The sequence below is a fragment of the Scyliorhinus torazame genome, chromosome 11 (genome assembly GCF_047496885.1).
Source record: "Scyliorhinus torazame isolate Kashiwa2021f chromosome 11, sScyTor2.1, whole genome shotgun sequence".
Classification (NCBI taxonomy): domain Eukaryota; kingdom Metazoa; phylum Chordata; class Chondrichthyes; order Carcharhiniformes; family Scyliorhinidae; genus Scyliorhinus; species Scyliorhinus torazame.
In genome coordinates this window covers 35046262-35070122 of record NC_092717.1, presented here as the reverse complement: position 1 = coordinate 35070122, position 23861 = coordinate 35046262, and positions in this window count along the sequence as shown.

The window sequence follows — 23861 nt, the reverse complement described above, 5'->3', positions numbered from 1 at the left end:
GTGGGACTGACCAAAAGTGGACGTCCGCTCGGCCCATCGGGGCCCAGAGAATCGCTGGGTGGGCCGCTGCCAACGGCCCCGACCGGCGTGGCGGGAATCCCGCCCCCGCCCGAAAAACGGCGCGGAGAATATGGCAGCTGGCATCGGGGCGGCGGGGCGGGATTCATGCCGACCCCCGGGGATTCGCCGACCCGGTGGGGGGGCGGAGAATCCCGCCCCATATATACATTAATTTAAATGTATTTTAAAATCATTATATGATTGAATGTCATTGCTGCTAGGCATGTTAATGTTAGATGGGTATTGCCTGATGAATGATCTGGAGGGCAGAGGGGGTGTTGTGCCTGCATTGAGGGTGGGGGAGGGGCACAGAGGCTTATGTGGGGACGCACTGATGCCAGCAGAGCAGAGGGGGCATGAGTCATGGGTCGGGTCACCCTGATGCTTGCCTGTTGTGGGTGATGTGCCCCAATCTTTCAGTGGTTGTGGGGGGGGGGGGGGATTTCCCCTCTGTGTGTGAGGGTTGGCAGTGGTCACCATGCCTACCGGCCGTCACAATGCACCTGGAGCTTCTGGAAGGGGGTCCTGATGTTTATGGTGGGGGGGGGGGGGGGGAGGGAGGTGGCGGGTGGTCGCAATCTCCTTGGTTTGGCGTGGGGGGGGAATCGGGGGAGGGGAAGGCGGCCTTTAACTTTACTTTGAGATTGGGGCTCCGGTTAAAAATGGCATCCCTTTGCCGGCACTTTGAAATTGCAGGTGTGCTGTTCATCAGGCGAGAAAAGGCACCTGTGAAGTTTTGCACAGCTTTTCTCACTTGATCCAACTCTGCAATATTTATAAAATTCCGCCGGAATGTTATTTCAGGAATGAAAATCGGTGCGATTCTCCTGTATCTGCGTGCGTCTCACCCCACAGTCCAAACGATGTGCAGGGTCGGTGACTGGACAGGCTAATTTGGCCCTTAATTGAATTTTTAAGAAAATGAAAATCGGTCCAAAGCTGAGCACATTGAAACAAATATTTTTCGCCACGTGAAATGAAAACATGAAATGAAATGAAAATCGCTGAAAAATGCGGCGCCTGAGGTGGAAAGCATCTGATTCGCCTGCCCAGGGGAACATCTGAGCACTTCAATCGGCGGAAAGGCGGGGCCGGCTGCATTTAAACAGCTCCACAGATCCTGATCTCATTCAAGCCAGGAGGATGGCAGTTAGAAGATCAGCTCCCAGCTTTTTGGTGGGGGTTCTCACTCAATTTCTGGATGGCGTGGAGGAGGGACGGGCCACAATTTACCCATTTGCCCTCCAACAAAGTCACCAGACCCGCCTGGGGGACACCCACAGCACTGGTCAGTGCCAGCAGCCTGAGCACGAGGACAGGGGTTCAATGCAGGAAAAAATTGAATGACCCACTGCAATCTGCAAGGGTAAGTACCCCTGTCTCCGCTTGACACCTCACCCTTTTGTCAGCCCCCGAAATGTCACCTCAAACCCACATGCCATCCTCTCGCAGGCTCCCAGAATCATCCTCAACCCCCCCCCCCCCCCACCCCACCCCACCCCCCACCCCTTGGCACTCCTCATCAAAATCCCTCCCTGCTTAAGTGCAGTGCCCACACATGTCAGTTGTCCTCGACCTCCGACTCACCAGGCGCCCACATTATCTCTTTGTGTCCCTGCAGGACCAGTCCAAGATCGCAAGAAACTGCAGACTGTGGTCAACTCAGCCCAATGCATCGCACAAACTTGCCACCCCCAAATTGATTCTGCATACACGCCTCGCTGCCTCAGGAAGGCAGACAGCATTATCAGAGACCCCTCCCACCCAGGCTTTGCCTTCTTCCAGACCCTTCCATCGGGCAGAAGGTACAGAAATCTGAAGACTCGCACATCCAGACATAGGAACAGCTTCTTCCCCACAGCTACAAGACTCCTCAACGACTCCCCATCGGACTGATCTGTTCCCTGTAAGAACACTATTCACAGCGCCCTGTGCTGCTCTTGCTCATGTATTTGCTTTGTTTGGCCCCTTGTTCCGCACTGTAACCAATCACTGTTTTGTAAATGTACCATTTGTCAATCTTCCCTGTTGATTATTCTAGTGTCTACTATGTATGTACTGTGTACGTTCCTTAGCCGCAGAAAAATACTTTTCACTGTACTTCGGTACATGTGACAATAAATCAAATCAAAATCAAATCAAAGGAGGAGATTGCCCACAGTTGCAGAGATAGAGAGGAGACAGGCTAGAATGCCCGAACTAAGGATCTTGACTCTCTTTGAGGGCTGGGCCAGGGCCCTCTAGGTCCTGACCCTGCAGAGGATGTCTATCAGGGGCATCTCAAGCAACAAGGCTTGGAAGGCAGCAGTTCATCTCCACTTCTAATGTGCATCCTGGGAACACACTGAGATTTAGTGGGAGGGTTCACAAGAGTAAGGAATTGTAGGGACACAGAGTAGGCAGGGGTGACGTTCGGCACAGAGAGTCGGGGTCATAATGAAATGTCACAATCGCACTTGTCATCTTGATAAAATCTTATGTTGTCCACAACCTTAAGGTCTCACTCTCTTTCACCCCCTCTGACTGGGATAGCTCTTCACCCCATTTGGGCACAGCTTCTCTCAAAGGCCCTGAATATATAGGAAATGATTAGACCCACTCCAACTGAGAGTAACATATATTCTGGAAGGACTCTGGCTTTTATCTTTGAACCCTAAACCCTCATCCTTAATCCCCCTCTAGTGCTAAGGGACAAAAGGATGTAGGCCTGAACCTCACTCGCACATGAGCTGGGAGTCAACATGCTGGCAGCAGACAGACAGGAATCAGACATAAGCAAAAGCTGAGGAGCATCACAGACCATTCCTCACTGAGTCGCCATCACCTTCCTGCATTGACAGACTAAGCAGGCACAAGGCGTCCCCAGGCCCAGCACCCTGAAAACTTGGTTTACATTTGGGCCTCCTCAGGAGACTCTTGGTTGGGGAGGAAGCTGTGGCTCTGTCAGACAATATGATGGTCTTATTGTGTGAGGTGGCAAACAATCAGGTCATCCCTTAGTCCTCCTGCCCATGCAAACCCTCACCACTGCCTGGCCTTCATCCTCCAGCTCCTATTTGGCCTCTCCTGGACGTCATCCTCATCAGAAGTGATGTTCTGCTCCGCCTGCCCATCAACATCAAGGACGTCGCCCTGGTGCTGCACCACGTCATGTAGGGCTCAGTGTGGTAGTCACGACTGTTGTATTATATTGTATATATGGGTATTACGGTAAGGCCCCTGTACTACAGGTACGGGGGTAGATCCCTGCCTGCTGGCTCCGCCCAGGAGGCGGAGTATAAATGTGTGTGCTCTCCGAACAGCAGCCATTTTGTAAGCTGCTGTCGGAGGCCACACATCCCTGTGTAATAAAGCCTCGATTACATTCTACACTCGTCTTGTCGTAATTGATAGTGCATCACTCAGCACACCATGAAGATGTGGGAGACCCTCTGGGGAGTGTACTGCAGGACCCCCACTGGACCTGTCGACCAAGCGGAAGCGTATCTTAAGGAGGCCAATGCACCCCTTAATCACATACTGGATAGCACTTAAGCCTCGTTGTAATGTGCCTCTGCATAGGTCTCAGCCCTGCACACAGGTGTCATCAGCCAACACCCCATCGGATATCCATTGCCCCAAATGAACAACCTGGAGTGACCCTCAAATATCCCAAGGATTTGAGGTTGCCCGAGGATGGAGCTGTTATGGATGGTCCCTCGGTTTCCTTCTTTGCCTTCGGACCTCCAGTTTGGCTTGTGCTGAGTCTGGCCCTCGAGGCTGCCCTTCAACCCCCCGGTCTCCTGGCGCTGAGTTCTCCTTGGGCACAGCCGTACGTTGATGCTGGAGTCTGTGCTCCTCCAGCACTTTCATAAGCAGAATTGCCAGCTCCACAGATTGGGACAGGCATGGCAGTGTTGGGGTTTCGGGTTGGGCCAGGACTGCGGATTGTGGAGGCGGTAGGGAGGTGGCTCCAGTCAGGTCAGATTGGGCAGGATCAGGCCTGGGGATTGGTGTTCGTCGGGGCTGGCTAGACCTGGGTGTGGGAGGTCGGGTCAGGCTGTGCACAGCCTGACACACATTAGACCAGTTTTCGTTAGAATTTAGAAGGTTAAGGAGTGATCTGATCGATGTCTTCAAGATATTAACAGGGAAAGACAGTGCAGATAAACTATTTCCACAGGTTGGAGATTCTAAAACTGGGGAGCATAGTCTTAAAATTAGGGCTAGACCATTCATGAGAAATGTTAGGAAGAACCTCTTCATACAAAGGGTGGTAGAGATTTGGAACTCTCTCCCACAAACAGCAGTTGAAGCTAGAACAGTTGTTAATTTTAAATCTGAGGTAGGTAGATTTTTGTTAAGCAAAGATATTAAGGGATTTGGGCCCAAAGTAGGTATATGGCGTTAGGCCACAGGTCAGGCATGATCTCATTGAATGGTGGGACATGCTCGAGGGGCTGAATGGCCTACTCCTGCTCCTATGTTCCTATGTAAAGGACTGGGAAAAAAGGGAAATTAGAGCAGATGAATTTAATGTCAAAGCAGGTACAGGAAGAGGAAGAGAGAGAGGGAAAGAATACTAGATTGAGAGAGAGAGAGAAGAAAAGAGTTTTAAGAAGTTATTTAAAAATTATTTTCATAAAAATCTTTTGAAACAATTCACTACCTGAAAGAATGAGGGTCCACGATTTAATTGTTCTCTTTCTGGGCAAGCGAAGTCAATTATCAATCATTAACAATGATAACACCAGATTAAAGTCCAACAGGTTTGTTTTGAATCACTAGCTTTCGGAGCACTGCTTCTTCCTCAGGTGAATTCTGAGGAAGGAGCAGTGCTCCGAAAACTAGTGATTCGAAACAAACCTGTTGGACTTTAACCTGGTGTTGTAAGACTTCTTTCTGTGCTCTCCCCAGTCCAATGCCGGCATCTCCACATTATTAACAATGATCAGATTTATACAAGGGGACTTAAGCTAATTTAATGGGCCATAAATATGCAATTGTTTTGTATTCCTTGGAACATCGGTGTTGCAGGCTGGGCCAGCATTTATTTCCCTTCCCTACCATGTTGCTGTGGATCTGGAGTCACATGTAGGCCAGACCAGGTAAGGACAGCAGATTACTTTCCCTGAAGGGCATTAGCAAACCAGGTGGGTTTTTATGACAATTGCTTCATGGTCATGGACTTTTAATTCCAGATTTTTATTGAATTCAAATTTCACTATCTCTAGTGGTGGGATTTGAACCAGCCTTCCCAAAGAATTACTCTAATTTACTGGTTTACTAGTCCAAGTACAATACCATTATGCCATCGCCTCCCCTGCAGCAACATCATGAAATACATGGAGAGGTGAGGGGCAAGGATGCTTCCTTTGTGAAGTTAATGGATTAGTTTAGCAAATCTGCCAATAACTTGTAGCAATGTCTAATTCACGGCCAATCTCTTACATACCACATGGCTGAACGATTTGCACATTAACAGCAGCAAACATCATCCGCACAACATTATTATTTCCAGCAAACCCTGTGCCATAAACGAATAATTAGACAGACATTACAATTGCAACTATTAATGAGAAAATATTCTCGTGATAGCACTTCATTAGTTTTCACATAGGCTACCTGCAGGGACAGGGTAAGAGGGAATGTGTACTGACTGCCTCAAAGCTGAAATGGCCGGCAGAAAACACTTTAATGTATGAGTAATCATCAACATGTTACCAAACGTCTGTTGCTAGCTCAACATGTCAAATGCCAGAGATCGTCTCATTATATTTTCCACAGCTGGCAATTGACTTTCAAGTGCCGCTATAAATATTTAAAATGGAACAGCGACGCTTCCCTTTTTTAAGCAACGTGATAGATCGTCAGATGATTAGGTCGGAAGGTTAAGTTTCTTCTGTGTGTGGTGGAGATATTGCAGTTTATACAATGGGAGGTATAACATATAATCATGGAGGTTTAAAGAGATAAAGGGCCGGTTTTTACTGCAGGTGCTGGTCATGTGGTTGGTGGATGGGGACATCAGGCTGCCCACCCACTGTCATTAGCCTGAGCTCCACACCATTCTGACAGCTGGGACTCACTTAGAGTTCATGTCTGGCTGGTTTCCAGCGGTGGTGGGCAACTCTCCAGTTAGACGGCAGAATTACTGGCAGGCCCACGTCCCATTTGAAGAGAAAATTCACTTCTCTCCCCGCCCCCCCAGGACACGGATTTAGAATCGCGAATGTTTTAACGGAGTAATTCGGACAGGAAAGATCAGAATGATGTCTTTCTAGGCCTATTTATTTGCTTTTCTCCCAGCGCCAGGTCCTCTGCAGTCCCCTCCTCACAACACATTCTGCCCCGTTAATCACCACTATCCTTCCAATCGCGCACTCACCTGCTGTTACGACGCGACAAGCACTGGAAATATTCTGCTTTTATTCTGTAGCAGCTGCTAATCATTTCACTGCTCTGTTGCCTGATCTCACATTGGGGCCACTTACTTGAAGCATCCCACTCCCAGCGTTTCAAATAGAAGCAAAAGACAGCGGATGCCGGAATCTGAAACAAACACGGAAGATGCTGGGCAATCTCAGCAGGTCTGACAGCATCTGTGGAGGGAGAAGGGGGTGTTACTGGGTGAATAACCCGGCGTTTGGTGAATTCTCCTTCAGCTGCTAATAGCTCACCCTTTCAAATGTTCTGATTTTATCCCAACTGTTTACTCCTACTTCCCAAGAACGCACGTTGAGTGATGATTTAATAGTTTTTAAATCATTCGTGGGATGTGGACATCACTGATTTGTTGCCCATCTCTAATTGCCTCTGAGAGCAGTTGAGAGTGTTGCCTTTTTATTTTACTCTGTCTTTTTACTCTGTTCCAATTATGGCAATCAGTGAATTTGCCTTCCTCCCTATTGATATCTATGTTCTAATGCTCAGAGTCGCCAGGTACCGAATGATACCACCACAAGGTTCAACCGGCTATCGATCAAAGAGCCAAACACCAGTTAGTTAGTTCAAGGTCAAAGGTACTTTATTTATACACAATTAGCCATGCAACATAAACACTGCTAGTTAACTACACCTATCGACTAAGACAACCTGTACTTAACTTTGGGCACCCAGCTTAGGTCAAAGGAACAGTGGCCGCTGTTCGATTCTGGATCTATCGAGTTCGAAGGAGTAACTGCGGCTCAGCTAGGCTCATCCGTCTGGTAGCAGCCTTGAACTTGGGCTTGCTTCTGGTGGTGCTGTAATTGGAGATGGCCGTGACCGGGGCACCAGCTCCAAGAGGGGACAAACATGTGGCGAACTCTTCTTCTTATACTTGGGGGTTTTCGTGCTTTTTTGGGCGGTCCTCCGGTTTGGGCCGCACTAATTGGGTGATCCCTGATCACCCTGTTCGATTCCTAACCAATAAGTGGGCGGGGATCTGGATGGCTGGGTGTGTCCCAGGTGGTCACTGACCCCGTTGTTTTCACTTCCCTTGAACAGGGAGTGGCGCCGAAATGTCTGGGACTGTACCGGTCGCTCGAGTCCCAGTCCTTTGTTTTGGTGAAGATGGGCCATCAAATTCTAATCGGCCCCATTTAAATGCTAATTGATCGGGGTTTCGATACTGTCTGGACTTCTTGCTTGCAAATATACATTTCAGGCTCTGAGCCTGCCTGAGTCTTGCCTTGTCCATTTTACCCGCTAGGCTTTGCGAGTTTCTCTGTCCCTAGTTGTAAGTGGCCATCCCAGATGGCTACAAGAATCAACCACATTAGGTCAGCACAGTGGCGCAATGGTTAGCATTGCTTTCTCACAGCGCCGAGGTCCTAGGTTCGATCCCGACTCTGGGTCACTGTCCATGTGGAGTTTGCACATTCTCCCCATGTTTGCATGGGTTTCGCCCCCATAACCCAAAGATGTGTAGGGTAAGTGGATTGGCCACGCTAAATTGCCCCTTAATTGAAAAAATGAATTGGGTACTCTAAATTTATATTTTTAAAAAGTCAATCACATTGCTGTAGATTTAGTGTCACTTATAGGTCAGACCAGGTAAGGTTGGCAGATTTCCTTCCCTAAAGGACGTTAGTGAACCAGATGAGTTTCAATTTAACGACAGAAGATGATAGTTCCCTTGTCAGTATCATTGAAATTCACTTTTAATTGCAGATTCAATTATATGAATTCAAGTTCCACCATGGTGGGATTTGAACCCCTTTCCCCAGGTTATGAGCCTGGATCTTTAGATGACTAATTGAGTGACATTACCACTGTGCCATCAATCTCCTAATGCTATAACTCTGCATAACCTTTACTGCAACCACTTACTTTCTGTCTTATGCAGCGTAAGCATGAGGACATTTGGCGCCGATCCGCCATACTCCACCCCCTCCAAACCGGCGTCATCAGGACGCGCGCTACGCGTCGTTTTAGCGCCGTAGGCGGGTCATCGGCCGGCCCACCCGCAATGCTCCATCCCTGATGGGCCGAGTTCCTGATGCCGCGGGTCACTCTCAGCGGTCGGGAGCCCCGCGTGACGGGTGCGGACAGCGTCCAGCTCCGCCACACTCGGCCGAGATCCGTGCCGCTGGCATGGCTGCTCGGGCTGGGTGGCCTGGTGGGGGAATGGCCAAGGGGGTCGCGGTTGGTGGGTTAGGGCTCATGCACAGCCAGCACCATGTTTTACGGCGCGACCGGTGCCGGTCATCCGCCCTGCGCATGCGCAGCCCGCGACCTGGCCATTCTCTGGCTATTTATGGTGCGATCCATGGGAGTTTCACTCGGCACTGGTGCTAGCCCCTCACTGGTAACAGAATCGGTGAGGGGTTCGCGCTGATTTTCCTGTCCTGAAACTCCGGCGGATTCTCCGTTCACACCAGCACTTCACCTCAGAAATGGAGAATCCAGCCCGAGGTTTTCGAACACTGGTAGATTGCATTCAGCCCAAACAGCATGTGTGGTTATGTACATAAGAGACACTGCAAAAAAAACCACAAATTAGACATCTTGTGAATCCAAGGTAGAAAATGTTGGATATTCATATCACGCTGTTCAGGTCTGAACAAGAAAGATAGTTGAACATTTTGAGTAAATCATTCACAGGAATTGACACATTCAGACTGATCATCAAATAGAACATGGCTGAGGTTATCTTGGTGCTGAAGCCAGGATTTTAAGGAGATTTATCAATCATTTTCTATTCAATAAGGTCACGGTGGAAATTTTACATCAACTTCACTTTCCTATCCTGTCCGCATATCCCTTAATTCCCTCTGTTCCTAACAATATATTGATCTTTGTCATGAATGTACTCATCGATCCACAACCATCTGAGGTGCAAAATCCGCAACACTGGACTCTCCAGCCGAGGAAAGTGGTTTACGAGCATCTATACAGGCTCTCTAATAATTTTATACCATTCAGTGGGCCTCTCTCGTTCTGAACTCCAGAGAATGTGTAAGCACCTGGCAGTGAAATGTTTCAATTGTTTCTCTAAGTGCTGGATCAGGCGAGAAAACTAGCTCGCAACCCCTCGGCAGCAAAGCCAGCTTTTCTCGTCAGATGCAGCAGCACTTTGAGTAAAAAAACAATGCTACTGACGGCGTCATGCTGGCAGGGTAATAGAGTCGGTGTTGAGATTGGGGCTTTGATTCTAAAGGGCGCCCTGAACTGCAAGAAGAAAGAACTCCAACCCCCCCCCCCCCCACCCTGTTAACCCTTCTGTCCACCAGCCCCCAAGGATAAGGGGAACCACCCCCAAATGAAACTCCCCAGAGGGGTCCTCTGGCACTGCCCCCTCACACTCTGGCAATGCCCCAGCACCTTGGCACTGCTTCCTGACACTGCCCCAGAACTGAAGAGGCTGCCAGGGGAAGTACCACAGTGCAGGAGGCAGTGTCAAGGTGCCAGGGGCAGTGTCAGGGTACTGTCCAGGCATGTCCCTTTCCCCCCGGGGGCTATTCCCACATGTGCGCCCCCAATGGGTTCCCTTTGCTTGGTTCACATTATGCAATAGCAGTTGCAAACCTCACCGGTGATATCACGCCAGCGAGGGGGGAATTTTAACGTGGGGACAGTGGGGGGCATATGGCACAGAAGCCTTTAGTTTGATGATAATTTATGGAAATTAGGTTCCCAGCCTTTCTAGGCGAGAACATTGTCATGTCAACAGAAAGTCATGGGGAGAAACAGAAACCGAGATCCCACCACCGCGATTCTCAGTTCAATGGTCCTACGAGATTTTCCAACGGCATCAACATTGTCACCTGCAGCGAACACTGGCAAATAGTCCCGGCCGTGAACATACGAATTAGGAATAGCTATCGGCCAGTTGGTGCCTTGAGCCTGCTCCGCCATTCAATAAGATGGCTGATCTCATTTTAAACTCAACCCCTTCCCCCGATAATCTTTAACCCCCTCGCTTATCAAGAGTCTATCTACTTCTACCTTAAAAATATTCAAAAATATTCTGCCTCAATCATCTTTTGACAAAGAGAATTTCAAAGTCTCAAAAACTCCCTGAGAGGAAACATTTTCTACCTCTCTGAATTAAATGGATGACGCCTTTGGCGGGATTCTCTGTTCGCCGACGCTGAAATCGGGACATGCGATTGGACGGAATATAGCTCCCGAATCCAAAATCGCGGTAGGCGCCGATTTGATGCAGAATCGCAATGCTCCGTCACCTCGGAAACGGCGTCAATGTGATGCTCACCGCGCGTACTCTAATCACCGTTTGCATATCATCAGTGGGTCCACCCGCGATTCTCCGTCTCTGATGGGCTGAGATCCCGAAGACGAGGTCCACATGTGCTCTCAAAAATCATGAACCTGGCGTGGTGGCTGCTGAGAGAGGAAAGGACAATGTCCAGCACCGCCATACTTCACCGCCAGTTGTGCCGCTGGCTGGGGGGCTTCTGCCAGGGCAGGGGGAAGTAGTAGGGAGTGACCAAGAGGTGGGCTGTGGAGTCAGGGTGGTCGGGTATGCAACACTATTACCGCAGCCATGCAGCTGCACAACGCACTGACAGCCCGCTTAAACCTGGTGCCCTGGGTCATATAGATGACCCCCTCCCGGGCACTCCCCTGGGTGCCCTCCGGCCCCATCCAGCCCATCAGCTGTATGGGCACTCCAGCACAACTTGCCCCATCTTTTCGGCTTCGATCACTATGTGTGTGGGGAGTGTAATGTTTATGTGCGGCTGCAGCTTGTCAGCCCTGCAAGTGTCCATCACGGACCCGGCGAATCCCGCACCGTTTCTCACGGGAATCGATGGTGTTCCATGCACTCACCGGTAGTGGAATTGGTGCAGGTGCAGCGCCGATTTTCCTGTCTTAGAAGTCCACGGATTCTCCGTTGGCATCAATACTTAGTTGCAGAACGGAGAATCCAGCCCTTATTTTAAAACAGTGGTTCCCTAGTTCTAGATTGCCCCACAAGAGGAAACATCCTTTCCACATCCACCCTGTCAAGTCCACCCAGGATCAGGGGCGTCATTCTCCGACCCCCCGCCGGGTTGTAGAATCGCCGGGGGCTGCTTGGGAATCCCGCCCCCGCCGGTTGCCGAAGTCTCCGGTACCGGATATCCGGCGGGGGCGGGAATCGGGCCGCGCCGGTTGGCGGGCCCCCCCCACTGGATTCTCCGGCCCGGGTGGGCCGAAGTCCCGCCGATAAATTGCCTGTCCCGCCGGCGTGGATTAAACCACCTTTTGAATGGCGGGACAAGGCGGCGTGGACGGGCTCCGGGGTCCTGGAGGGGTGACCCCGGGGGGTGCCCCCACGGTGGCCTGGCCCGCGATCGGGGCCCACCGATCCGCGGGCGGGCCTCTGCCGTGGGAGCACTCTTTCCCTTCCGCCTCCGCCATGCGGAAGAGACTCCCTCCACTGCGCATGCGCGGGAAACTTTCAACGGCCGCTGACGCTCCCGCGCATGCGCCGCCCCGACATGCCATTTCCGCGCCAGCTGGCGGGGCAACAAAGGCCGTTTCCGCCAGCTGGCGGGGCGGAAATTCCTCCAGCGTCGGCCTAGCCCCTCAATGTTGGGGATCGGCCCCCAAAGATGCGGAGCATTCTGCACCTTTGGGGTGGCGCGATGCCCGTCTGATTGGCGCCGTTTTGGGCGCCAGTCGGCGGACATCACACCGTTTCTGGAGAATTTCGCCCCTTATGTGTCAATCAGGTCCCCTCTTTCTCATCTAAACTCCAGTGTATACAAGCCTAACCTGTCCAAGATTCGTCAAAGAACAACCCGCCTATTCCAGGTATTTTGCTAATTACGTGCTGTACCTGCACACTGACGGTTTGTGATTCATGCACAAGGATACCAAGATCCATCTGCATCTCAGAGCTCTGCAATCTCTCACCATTCTGATAATATGTTTCTCTGTTATTTATCCAGCAAAAAGGGACAACCTCACATTTTCCCACATTATACTCCATTTGCAGATCTTTGCCCACTCACCTTACCTAGCTATCTCCTTTTGTAGCCTTCTTATGTCCTCTTCACATCAGATCAAAATGTGCTGATTATCACACACCATTCCCACTTAGCTGACAAATTAGTACTCCTTCATGTTGAACCACCATTTAGAGGAAGCACTGAAGGCTGAGAATGTACTCTGAGTGGGGGACTTCAATGTCTATCATCAAAGATGGCTTGGTAGCACCATCATAGACCAAGCAGGCTGGGTCTTAAAGGACTTAGCTCCGGGACTAGGTCTGCAGCAAGTGGTTATGGAATCAACAAGAGGGGAAAATATACTTGACCTCATCCTTTCTAACTTGCCTGCTAATGTCCATGACATGATCGGTAGGAATAACCATTGCACAGTCCTTGGGACAAAATCCAATCTTCACTTTGAGGATACCTTTCATTGCATTGTGTGGCACTACCACCGTGCTATATAGGATAGACTTTGAACAGATCTAGCACCTCAAGACTGAGCATCCATGAGGCACTTTAAATCAGGCAGGGAGGAAGTGGTCGAGCAAGGGAACCATGGTTTACTAACGCAGTCGAAACACTTGTCAAGAGGAAGAAGGAGGCTTATGTAAAGATGAGACATGAAGGTTCAGTTAGGGCGCTCGAGAGTTACAAGTTAGCTAGGAAGGACCTAAAGAGAGAGTTAAGAAGAGCCAGGAGGGGACATGAGAAGTCTTTGGCAGGTAGGGTCAACGATAACCCTAAAGCTTTCTATAGATATGTCAGGAATAAAAGAATGACTAGGGTAAGAGTAGGGCCAGTCAAGGACAGTAGCGGGAAGTTGTGCGTGGAGTCTGAGGAAATAGGAGAGATGCTAAATGAATATTTTTCATCAGTATTCACACAGGAAAAAGACAATGTTGTCGAGGAGAATCCTGAGATTCAGGCTACGAGACTAGAAGGGCTTGAGGTTCATAAGGAGGAGGTGTTAGCAATTCTGGAAAGTGTGAAAATAGATAAGTCCCCTGGGCCGGTTGGGATTTATCCTAGGATTCTCTGGGAAGCTAGGGAGGAGATTGCTGAGCCTTTGGCTTTGATCTTCAAGTCATCTTTGTCTCCAGGAATAACGCCAGAAGACTGGAGGATAATGTTGTCCCCTTGTTCAAGAAGGGGAGTAGAGACAACCCCAGTAACTATAGACCAGTGAGCCTTACTTCTGTTGTGGGCAAAATCTTGGAAAGGTTTATAAAAGATAGGATGTATAATCATCTGGAAAGGAATAATTTGATTAGAGATAGTCAACACGGTTTTGTGAAGGGTAGGTCGTGCTTCACAAACCTTATTGAGTTCTTTGAGAAGGTGACCAAACAGGTGGATGAGGGTAAAGCAGTTGATGTGGTGTATATGGATTTCAGTAAAGCGTTTGATAAGGTTCCCCACGGTAGGCTACTGCAGAAAATACGGAGGCATGGGATTCAGGGTGATTTAGCAGTTTGGATCAGAAATTGGCTAGCTGGGAGAAGACAAAGGGTGGTGGTTGATGGGAAATGTTCAGACTGGAGTCCAGTTACTAGTGGTGTACCACAAGGACCTGTTTTGGAGCCACTGCTGTTTGCATTTTTATAAATGACCTGGAGGAGGGTGTAGAAGGATGTGTGAGTAAATTTGCAGATGACACTAAAGTCGGTGGAGTTGTGGACAGTGCGGAAGGATGTTACAAGTTACAGAGGGACATAGATAAGCTGCAGCGCTGGGCGGAGAGGTGGCAAATGGAGTTTAATGCATAAAAGTGTGAGGTGATTCATTTTGGAAGGAATAACAGGAAGACAGAGTGCTGGGCTAATGGTAAGATTCTGTGGATGAGCAGAGAGATCTCGGTGTCCATGTACATAGATCCCTGGTTGTCACCCAGGTTGAGAGGGTTTTTGAGAAGGCGTACGGTGTGTTAGCTTTTATTGGTAGAGGGATTGAGTTTCGGAGCCATGAGGTCATGATGCAGCTGTACAAAACTCTGGTGCGGCCGCATTTGGGGTATTGCGTGCAATTCTGGTCGCCGCATTATAGGAAGGAGTGGAAGCATTGGAAAGGGTGCAGAGGAGATTTACCAGACTGTTGCCTGGTATGGAGGGAAGATCTTATGAGGAAAGGCTGAGGGACTTGAGGCTGTTTTCGTTAGAGAGAAGAAGGTTAAGAGGTGACTTAATTGAGCCATACAAGATGATCAGAGGATTGGTTAGGGTGGACAGTGAGAGCCTTTTTCCTCGGATGGTGATGTCTAGCATGAGGGGACATAGCTTTAAATTGAGGGGAGATAGATATAGGACAGATGTCAGAGGTAGGTTCTTTACTCAGAAAGTAGTAAGGGCGTGGAATGCCCTGCCTGCAACAGTAGTGGACTCGCCAACACTAAGGGCATTCAAATGGTCATTGGATAGACATATAGACGATAAGGGAATAGTGTAGATGGCTTTAGAGTGGTTTCACAGGTCGGCGCAACATCGAGGGCCGAAGGGCCTGTACTGCGCTGTAATGTTCTATGTTCTATGTTCTATGAGCAGAATTGTACTCAACCACAATCTGCAATCTCATGTCCCGGCATATCCCCCATTCTACCATTACCGCCAAGTCACCAGTTCAAGGGCAATTAAGAATGGGCAATAAATACTGGCCCAGCCAGCAGCACCCACATCCCAAGAACAATTTTTTAAAAAAGTTGTACTCCATTCCTTTTGCAGTGAAGGCTGACATACTATTTGCCTTCCTAATTGTTTGCAGGACCTTCATAATCCCCTTCGGTTGTTTGTGTACAATTACCCCCACTGCTCCCCCCCTCCCCTCCCCCCCCACCCACCCCCAACCACCACCACCCAGATCCCTCTGCAGCCCAAGATTTCAATGCCTCAGCTTCTGCTTCTGGAACTTTCCGACAGAAGTGGTGACGGATACAAAATGCATCCACCCATGAATGGGCAATCATGATCAGAGGAAATGCTAATTTGGGACGCATTATCCAACCTACTTCCTTTTGTCAATGCCTCAGCAACAGGGCAACAGAAATGCCATTGCATTCCTGGCGTCCGATGTAAATAAGGCAAGCGAGGAAGGGTTTTAAAAATTAAAGGCTTCATTGTCTAATGAAGTTGATCACAGGATAGGAAGATGCGAGATAATTTAAAACTTTGTTTTTTCCTCAGTCAGCTTCAGCGGGACGTGACTGCTGCTGTAGTGTATTCCTCCCACGCCTCCCTTGAGCTGAGTTTCTGATGGGATAGAAAACAGCACGAGCAATCCACCACAAAATTGAACAATGACCCGAACGCGTGAATACCTGAAATACCTGCGAGTGTCAGAGCGGTAATAAATGAAGAGGTCGAGATGTGAACCACCCTTGATCTGCTGGCACTGTTGTGGTTTGTGGGAAAACCCAGGCTTTAATCTTCTGTAAAAAAAGACTCTTCCTCCAGCTGACCATAACAGTTCCAAGTAAGGTTTACACCTGTGACTTTAGTCTTCCCATTTTTCTCTTTCAAATTGAATTCAGTAATAATAATGTGGAAAAAGGGTATTTAAAATGTGGCGTGTTCCTAGGCAGGAGTGTAGGAGATAGCCAATGTTTCCAGCACTGTGCTTATGCAAAATGAAAATGACACAACTGAAAGATATGGGGTTTCCACAGAAACAAATAAGGTGAAATGTTGGATTTTTAAAAAGCGTACTATTCACAATCAAAAGCACTATGCACTTATAGATAACAGGAAAATCCCCCTATTGCAGTGACAACCATTGACATATGCCACAGTAAATGCTCAAGAAAATCATAGTCCGCTGGGATTTGATTTGATTATGGTTGCCTTTCTAAAATCTTTAATCAAAAGTTTACAAGCTAGTCGAAGAGAATGTAATAGCGCTTGCCACATAAAATATTTAAACAGCTTCGGTACCAAAGGACTATTTTTATATTAATGGAAATTCATCAATATTTACTTCATATGTCTCTTGCTGCTATTTAGAATAGGATGCCATCTCATTGTTGGTTGCAAGAAAGTATTGGCTTACACAGGAATTAATGGATTCTCTGTATCTCTCTGTAGGACCAACATCAAGAAAATGCTGGAAGGAAGTGAAATCAGAGGCTGACTCTACTCCACAGTAGGGTCAGTAACAACAAAATTTAGTATGATCAAAAAACCTTTTCAACCTTTGGGAACATAGCAGCAGGTTCAGAGTTGAAACAACCCAACATGGCCAAGTTAGTTAATCCCCATAGAGTTTTTAAAAAAAGTAAACACTCGATTAGCAGACTAGTTAATATATGTACATCTTCATATCTTACGTTTCTGGGAAGAGAGAGGCGGGTGAGCCGTGTTTCCTTTGGGGGCTAGAGTTGATTCGAAGATCCCTGTTGACAGGTTGTAATACGGTTGGTCCTCGAAGGTTGATTTGTTAGCTGAGCTCGGCAAGTCTGCAGTGCTCCAGAAACCTGTTGACTATTAAATCATTGATATGGCACCTGGAGGAATATATTTATCATGAGAGGTTGGGATTGTTCCCATTTAATTCTATATAACCCTAATGAATTTTTTAAAGAGGCAGGTAGGCACAAGCTTCACTGTTGAGTCGAAGTTGCTCAACTCTTTTAAAAATAACCTCAGAGTAAGGTGGAGGTAGATTGAATCGTGGCTTTCAAAAGACAATTGGGTCAATATTTGAAGAGGAAAAGTTTGCACGGCTATGGGTAAAAGTCAGGGCAAATGGCACTTGGTAAATTGTTCTTGCAGAGAGCCGCCACCAATACAACAGACTGAATGGCCTCCTTTTGTTATGTACCCATTTGTGATTCCATAAATGATCTGTTCTACATGAGCATTATTGCAATTATAACATTAGATGTTAGATGTATAGCTTTCCAATGTTATCAACATTTAAATTGTTGAGCAGTGATATTTAAGTTGTGCGATCGCTCTCCAACCCCACATACTTCTGCAGAGTCACAGGAGCGGAGAACGCTTATGAATACTCTCTGGCGCTTAACCTGGCAAAATGGTTTTGTGATGAGTATATTTGTTTTTATTTATACCAACATTATTACACTTTAACTTTAAATTCTTAAAAACCATGTGATCTGTGAACATTTGTTTTAACATATCTTCACAGCCACATTTTTTTTTAACCCTTTTGGGGTATAATGGGGGAAAGTAGTGGAAGGAATCCCGAGCTAATTATCATCCCGTTGAACCGTGTTGAACACTCCTTCCATGGCCACAAGTCCCAGCGTGGACTTGAACCCGGAGCTTCTGGTCCAGCAGTTGGGACGCTACCACAGAGCCACAAGGCCTCCTTGCTATCAGTAAAATGAAGTAAATCTCATTGGCCCAAGTGGAATTTTGAACAAGATTGCCGTACTACATTCCTCATGTCAAGTTCAAGTGTTCATTTAGTTGTATATGAACTGCATATAAAAATTAATCAATTTTGACTGAGGCACATTTTAAGACTTCAGGTTAGCAAAACAAACGTTATTCCCTGAAAAATTAAAATCGATTTGTCTCTGAAAGTAAACCTAAAGCTCAGTGGGCTAGACAGCTGGTTTGTGATGCAGAACATGGCCAGCAATGCGGGTTCAATTCCCGTACAAGCTGAGAATTCAGAATTCTCCCTCTGTGTACCCGAACAGGCGCCGAATGTGGCGACGAGCGGCTTTTCGCAGTAACTTCATTGCAGTGTTAATGTAAGCCTACTTGTGACAATACAGATTATTATTATTATTAGCTTGGTTGAGAAATATGCCATTGTCAGAATGTTCTCTTGTTAAGTATGTACATAAATGGGCTGGCCTATTTACAAGCAGGGTGTGCAATTATTTGTCATTTAGATTCACACAAAAACCAACACAGTCACTTCCAGTGGCACATGGAAGTGCAAACCTGCAGTACTCTGAAAGGAGTTCCCTCTGGTATCAAGAAACACACAAATGCACTGGGGGAGATTTTGAGCCTGTGTTGGCCATCAGTGTAAATGGCAATGCCGGCCCAAAATCTTGTGTAAGTCGGAAAACCAGAACCTTGCTGGCGAAATCTCGTTTTCCGATTTTCCACATAACTCGTCAGTGACGTAATGTGTTCCTGCCCTCATTTCAATAAATTTTGCTAAGTTTAAATATAATTGAAGGGTTTCCCCTCACTGAATATTAATTCAACATGTTTTTAAAAGCTTGAAGGAGTTGTGGGGAACTTGCTGAGGTGCAAAGACAGTGCCAGGGTGGCAGTGCCAAGGTAGTACTGCCGGAGCAGGCCAACTGGAGAGCAGCATTGGGTGGGTGCCCCTTATGTGTGGGTAGGGCAGTTGCCTCCATGCTTGTATGGGAAGGGGTCACCCCAATGCTTGTGTGTGTGTGTGTGTGGGGGGGGGGGGGGGGGGGAGGTCACTCTGATGGCTGTGGGGGTCCCCCCGTGTTCATGCGGGGGTGGGGGGAGACGCAGATCTGGGTGCCCTTTGATGACATCCCAATCTCTGTGGAGCAGGTGTTGCCGATTCCATCAGGCCGCACCTTGTCAGAGTGATGGCAGAAACCGCCCACCCCCAGATTCTCTCTGCACAGTGTGTCAGAGAATCTGTGAGAAAACTCAGCTGCACCGTTGGAAAGCCACACGCCGGTTTTCTCACTGAAACCGGCTCTCTGTCAATTTATTGGAGGATTCTGCCCACTGTCAATGAATGTGCAACACTTGTTCCTCTTAGAAATACATTTGATTTGGAAATAAACTAGATTACATAAAAGATTTGATGTAACCAGAGCAAGAGGCCAATTTGAGATGGGTAATACAAACTGGTCTTCCCAAAAACACACGCACATCCATGAATGAATCAAAAAATAATAATTATTGTAAATTGAATTAGACTATTAACCAACATACCACAGTCCATGCTGGACCATGTTGCACATTCAGTATCCATCCCACACTGAATTTGGATCATTACTTTACAACCTCCCAAACACTTAGGGGCGAGATTCTTTGGCCTCCCTAAGGCCTGTTTCTCAGCGGCGAGAGGCAACACGCCGATGGCCGGATCGTCCGGTTCCGCGGCTGTCAATGGGATTTCCAATTTAATCCACCCCACACAGCAGGGAAACCCTGGGTGGGGGTGCGCCATTGGCGGGACCGGAAGATCCCGCCGGGTGTGAAAAGCAGGAAGATCTCCTCCCCTAGTATTAACCATATCTAACTTGTACATAAATGATCAGGACAGCCATTGTTTTTAAATAGAAAAGTCAGTGCTTCTTCACAGAAAATAATGATTTCTGAGCTGGAAACACCGTCATTGGTTATGACAGATACATTTTTGCAACAAAGCTCCACCAGTGACAGGTCACATCATCTCTTAAACTCATGTATTTGTTGCTTGCATACGGATCAAATATTGCTGCTTCAGTATTGGAAGAACAGCTACGTTTTAACATTCAAGCTGTGTTGAAGTTGTGATTCTGATATGGGTACAACACACGTTCCTCTTTGTTACAGATGCAGTTAATGTCTAAAGGGCCAGAATGTAACTCGAGATAACACAACAATGCCAGTCAGGAGAGACCGTAGGACCCAACTGTGTGGGAATTGCAGACATTGGGCATGATTCTCCGACCCCCCACCGGGTCGGAGAATTACTGGGGGCTGGCGTGAATCCCGCCCCCACCATGTCCCGAATTCTCCACCACCAGAGATTCGGCGGGGGTGGGAATCGCGCCACGCCGGTTGGCGGCGGCGGGAATCGCGCCGCGCCGGTCGGCGGGCCCACCCCCGGCGATTCTCCAGCACGCGATGGGCCAAAGTCCCGCCGCTGTCAACCCTCTCCCGCCGGCGTGGATTAAACCACCTTTTGAACGGCGGGACAAGGCGGCGTGGGTGGGCTCCGAGGTCCTGGGGGGGGTGGGGGGGGGGTGCGACCTGGCCCCGGGGGGTGCGCCCACGGTGGCCTGGCCCGTGATCGGGGCCCACCGATCCGCGGGCGGGCCTGTGCCGTGTGGGCACTCTTTTCCTTCCGCCTTCGCCATGGTCTTCACTATGGCGGAGGCAGAAGAGACCCCCTCCCCTGCGCATGCGTGGGGATGACGTCAGCAGCCGTTGACGCTCCCGTGTATGCGCCGCCCGGCGAAGACCTTTCGGCGCCGGCTGGCATGGCGTCAAAGGCCTTTCCCGCCAGCCGGCGGAGCGGAAACCACTCCGGCGCGGGCCTAGCCCCTCAAGGTGAGGGCTTGGCCCCTAAAGGTGCGGAGACGTCTGCACCTTTGGGGCGGCCCGACGCCGGAGTGGTTCCCGCCACTCCATTACGCCGGAACCCCCCGCCCCGCCGGGTGGGGGAGAATCCCGCCCAGGGTTTCTGAAAAATTATCAGGGCTGTACACAAAAGGTCTTATCTGTCCCATACCATACCGGAATAATGTACAGCGGTTGAAACTGAAGCTGGGTCCAAAATGGCAAGACACCGTGATGATGGTCTACATTTTGAACAAACAATTTCAAAAATATATCTGAATGAGCCACGTCCGAACATTGGAGAAGTTTCAAGTTTGGAAGAGAAAAACCATGGATTTTGTAAATACTGGGGTAACAAATCAAGAAATGCATATTAGTCCAAAGCATCAGAAATGTTGATTCCTTCGTAGGATGTGAGCATTGCTGGTAAGCCCAGGAATTGTTGCCCATCCCTAATTACCCCTTAATCTGAAAGGCTTTCTCGGCCAGTTCCGAGGGTAGCGAAGAGACAATGATTTTACTGTGGGTCTGGAGTCACATGTAGACCAGACGTCCTTCCTTGAAGGGCATTAGTGAACCAGATGTATTTTTACGACGACTGATGGCAGGTTTGTGGTCACTGTTACAAAGACTGTCTTTATAATTCCTGATGTTATTATTCAAATTTAAATTGCCTTACTTGTCATGGTGGGATTTGAACCCATGACCCCAGAACATTAGCATGGGCCTTTGGATTACTGGTCTGGCGACATTGCCCCGATATCACCATCTTGCCTAAAATGCTGACATTAAATGTATCCAACCATTTTGTCTGGAGTTAAAATTCTTTGAAATCTCTCCTAATCTCAACACTAAACCAACAAATGGATGACCTATATAATTCAAAATCTCATCATAATTTTCATTGTGAACTGTATCGATCTACAATGGGGCCTATTTTCCGACCCCATTAGCCTCGGCACAAATCCTGTTTTGGCCAGATAGTGTCATGAGAGGGCCATAATGTGATTTGCAATGGGGAGGTCTCAGAATGTGATCCTCCCAACCCACATCCACACAGACAACGTAACCAGGTTAACAACCAGCGAGGGCGTGAACCTGATTATTGTACATTTTTACATATTTAAATATTCAAAATCAGCTGAATGCCAAATCTTCCAGAATTGATGTTCCAACCCGCAGGTGTCTCCAAAACTGGAGACCAGACTTGATAACCACTTTGGGGGCTCGGAGGCCTGTTTAGCTCCCACATGGTCAGACATATGACCCTGACACCATGGCAGTGCCAACTAGTGCCAGTTTGGCATAGCCAAGGGGTGGGGACAGGGCTTGAAGGGGTGCGGCATGAAGGAGTGGGACCTGAAGGGGCAGGGCCTATGGGGAGGGCTCCAATACCAATGATCCTTGGGGCAGGGCGGGGGTGTTGATGCCAGTGATCCTTGGGTGAGGGGGGGTGTTGATACCAGCAATCATTGATGTTGTATCCCGATATCCGTCGAGGAGGAGGGGGTGTGATGTTTTTAGGAATTTCATTTTGAGACTGGGGTACCCTTTAAAAACACGCCACGATCTCTGTGGAGCTGGACTCGCTGGCACCTTTAGGTCCCACCCCTCAAAATGACAAAAATGGCAAAATGCGCAAAGATCCTTAAGATAAACCAGCCTGTACGTCTGGGGAGAAACACATCGGTGTTCAGTCAGAACCTGACACTTTGCCATTTTGGGGGAAAATTATGTCCAATATCTTGAGCGTTCTGTGTACAACACATTTTTTGAAGTGAAACACTTCAAACACTTTCTACTTGAGCTAGATTTTACGGGATGCCATATTCCCTGCCCCATCCCAAACAAAATGTTGGTGGTCAGCCCGGCCATCTCCCCCGCAGTGATATTATACTGAGAGCAGCCTTAATTGTTCAGAGTGAATTTCAGGCCCGATCTGGGAGGCGGTCCACTCCAGAGTGCAGCGACCCACGATCCAATCAATTTCTAACTGGACCACACTAACCATGAACAGATTTGGATAACTGGGCAGTTGGGGAGAGAAGGTCATGTGGCAGGCCAACCCTTTGTGTCTCTTAAGAATCTGCTTCCTCTGCAGAATAGGACCAGCAACTGAGAGTTGGGTGGGTTTCTTTTTTCTCCCTCTCCAGCAAGTTTTCGTTTAACCCGTGAGTTCTCCACTGGTGGTACTCTCCGTTGCAATGGCAGTTCACCCACGCCCGTGGGTTTCCCAGCGGCGTGGGGTGGCTGCAACGGGAAATCCCGTTGGCCTGCAGCGGGAATGGACAATCCCTCTGCCAGCGACAGCGCAGTGCCGAGGAACGTGCAGCTGGCTGGCGGAGAATCTATCCTCTGTTGCTTTTGACTTTCCACGCGGACAGAAACTTTGAAAAGAACTCAACCAAGCGCTATTGTCTCCAGAATAAACAGATGGATCATTTGTCCACAGCATTAAACAGCATCAATGCTGAAAGCAGCGGTATCACCGAGTGAAAATCGTCAGACTGCCGCATTCACCCAGATGCCAGAATTCAGCCAGTCACCAACATTCAAAAATCCTATAACCTGTGTGTGTGTTTGTGTGAAAATCAGAGCCTTGTTTATTATTTTGACTAAGGTTGTATTAAGTACAATAAAATTACCCTCTTTTCTTTCCATAAAAAAACTCAAGACAACCTGTCTGTTTGTGTATATTATGGTCATAGCACAAAACAGTTAAATACTCATGGGATTGGCAAGTATATCCAATTTTTTTTAAAACGAGAGAAAAGAGCGAAGCCATTTGTCCTCATCTCATCCGACTGTAACAGTGACAAAGGAATCTTGGCAAGTCACTGCAAGATCTTGTAAAAGTACAAACTGCAATAATTCTGCACTTTGACTAGAGGAATCAAATGTTTAAAGTGGTGAGCGAGGTCGGAATCAAACTGACTGCTTTTACCTTAGATGACATGGATTTTCTGCAGTGTTGTTGAAACTGCATTCATCCAGGCAAGTGGATTGGATTTGTTTTATTGTCACGTGTACCGTGGTACAGTGAAAAGTATTGTCCTACATACAGTCCAGACAAATTGTTCCATATGTTAAAAAAAAAAATCGGACATACATAAATACACAACGTAAATACATAGACACAAACAGCGGGTAAAGCATACGGAGTTCA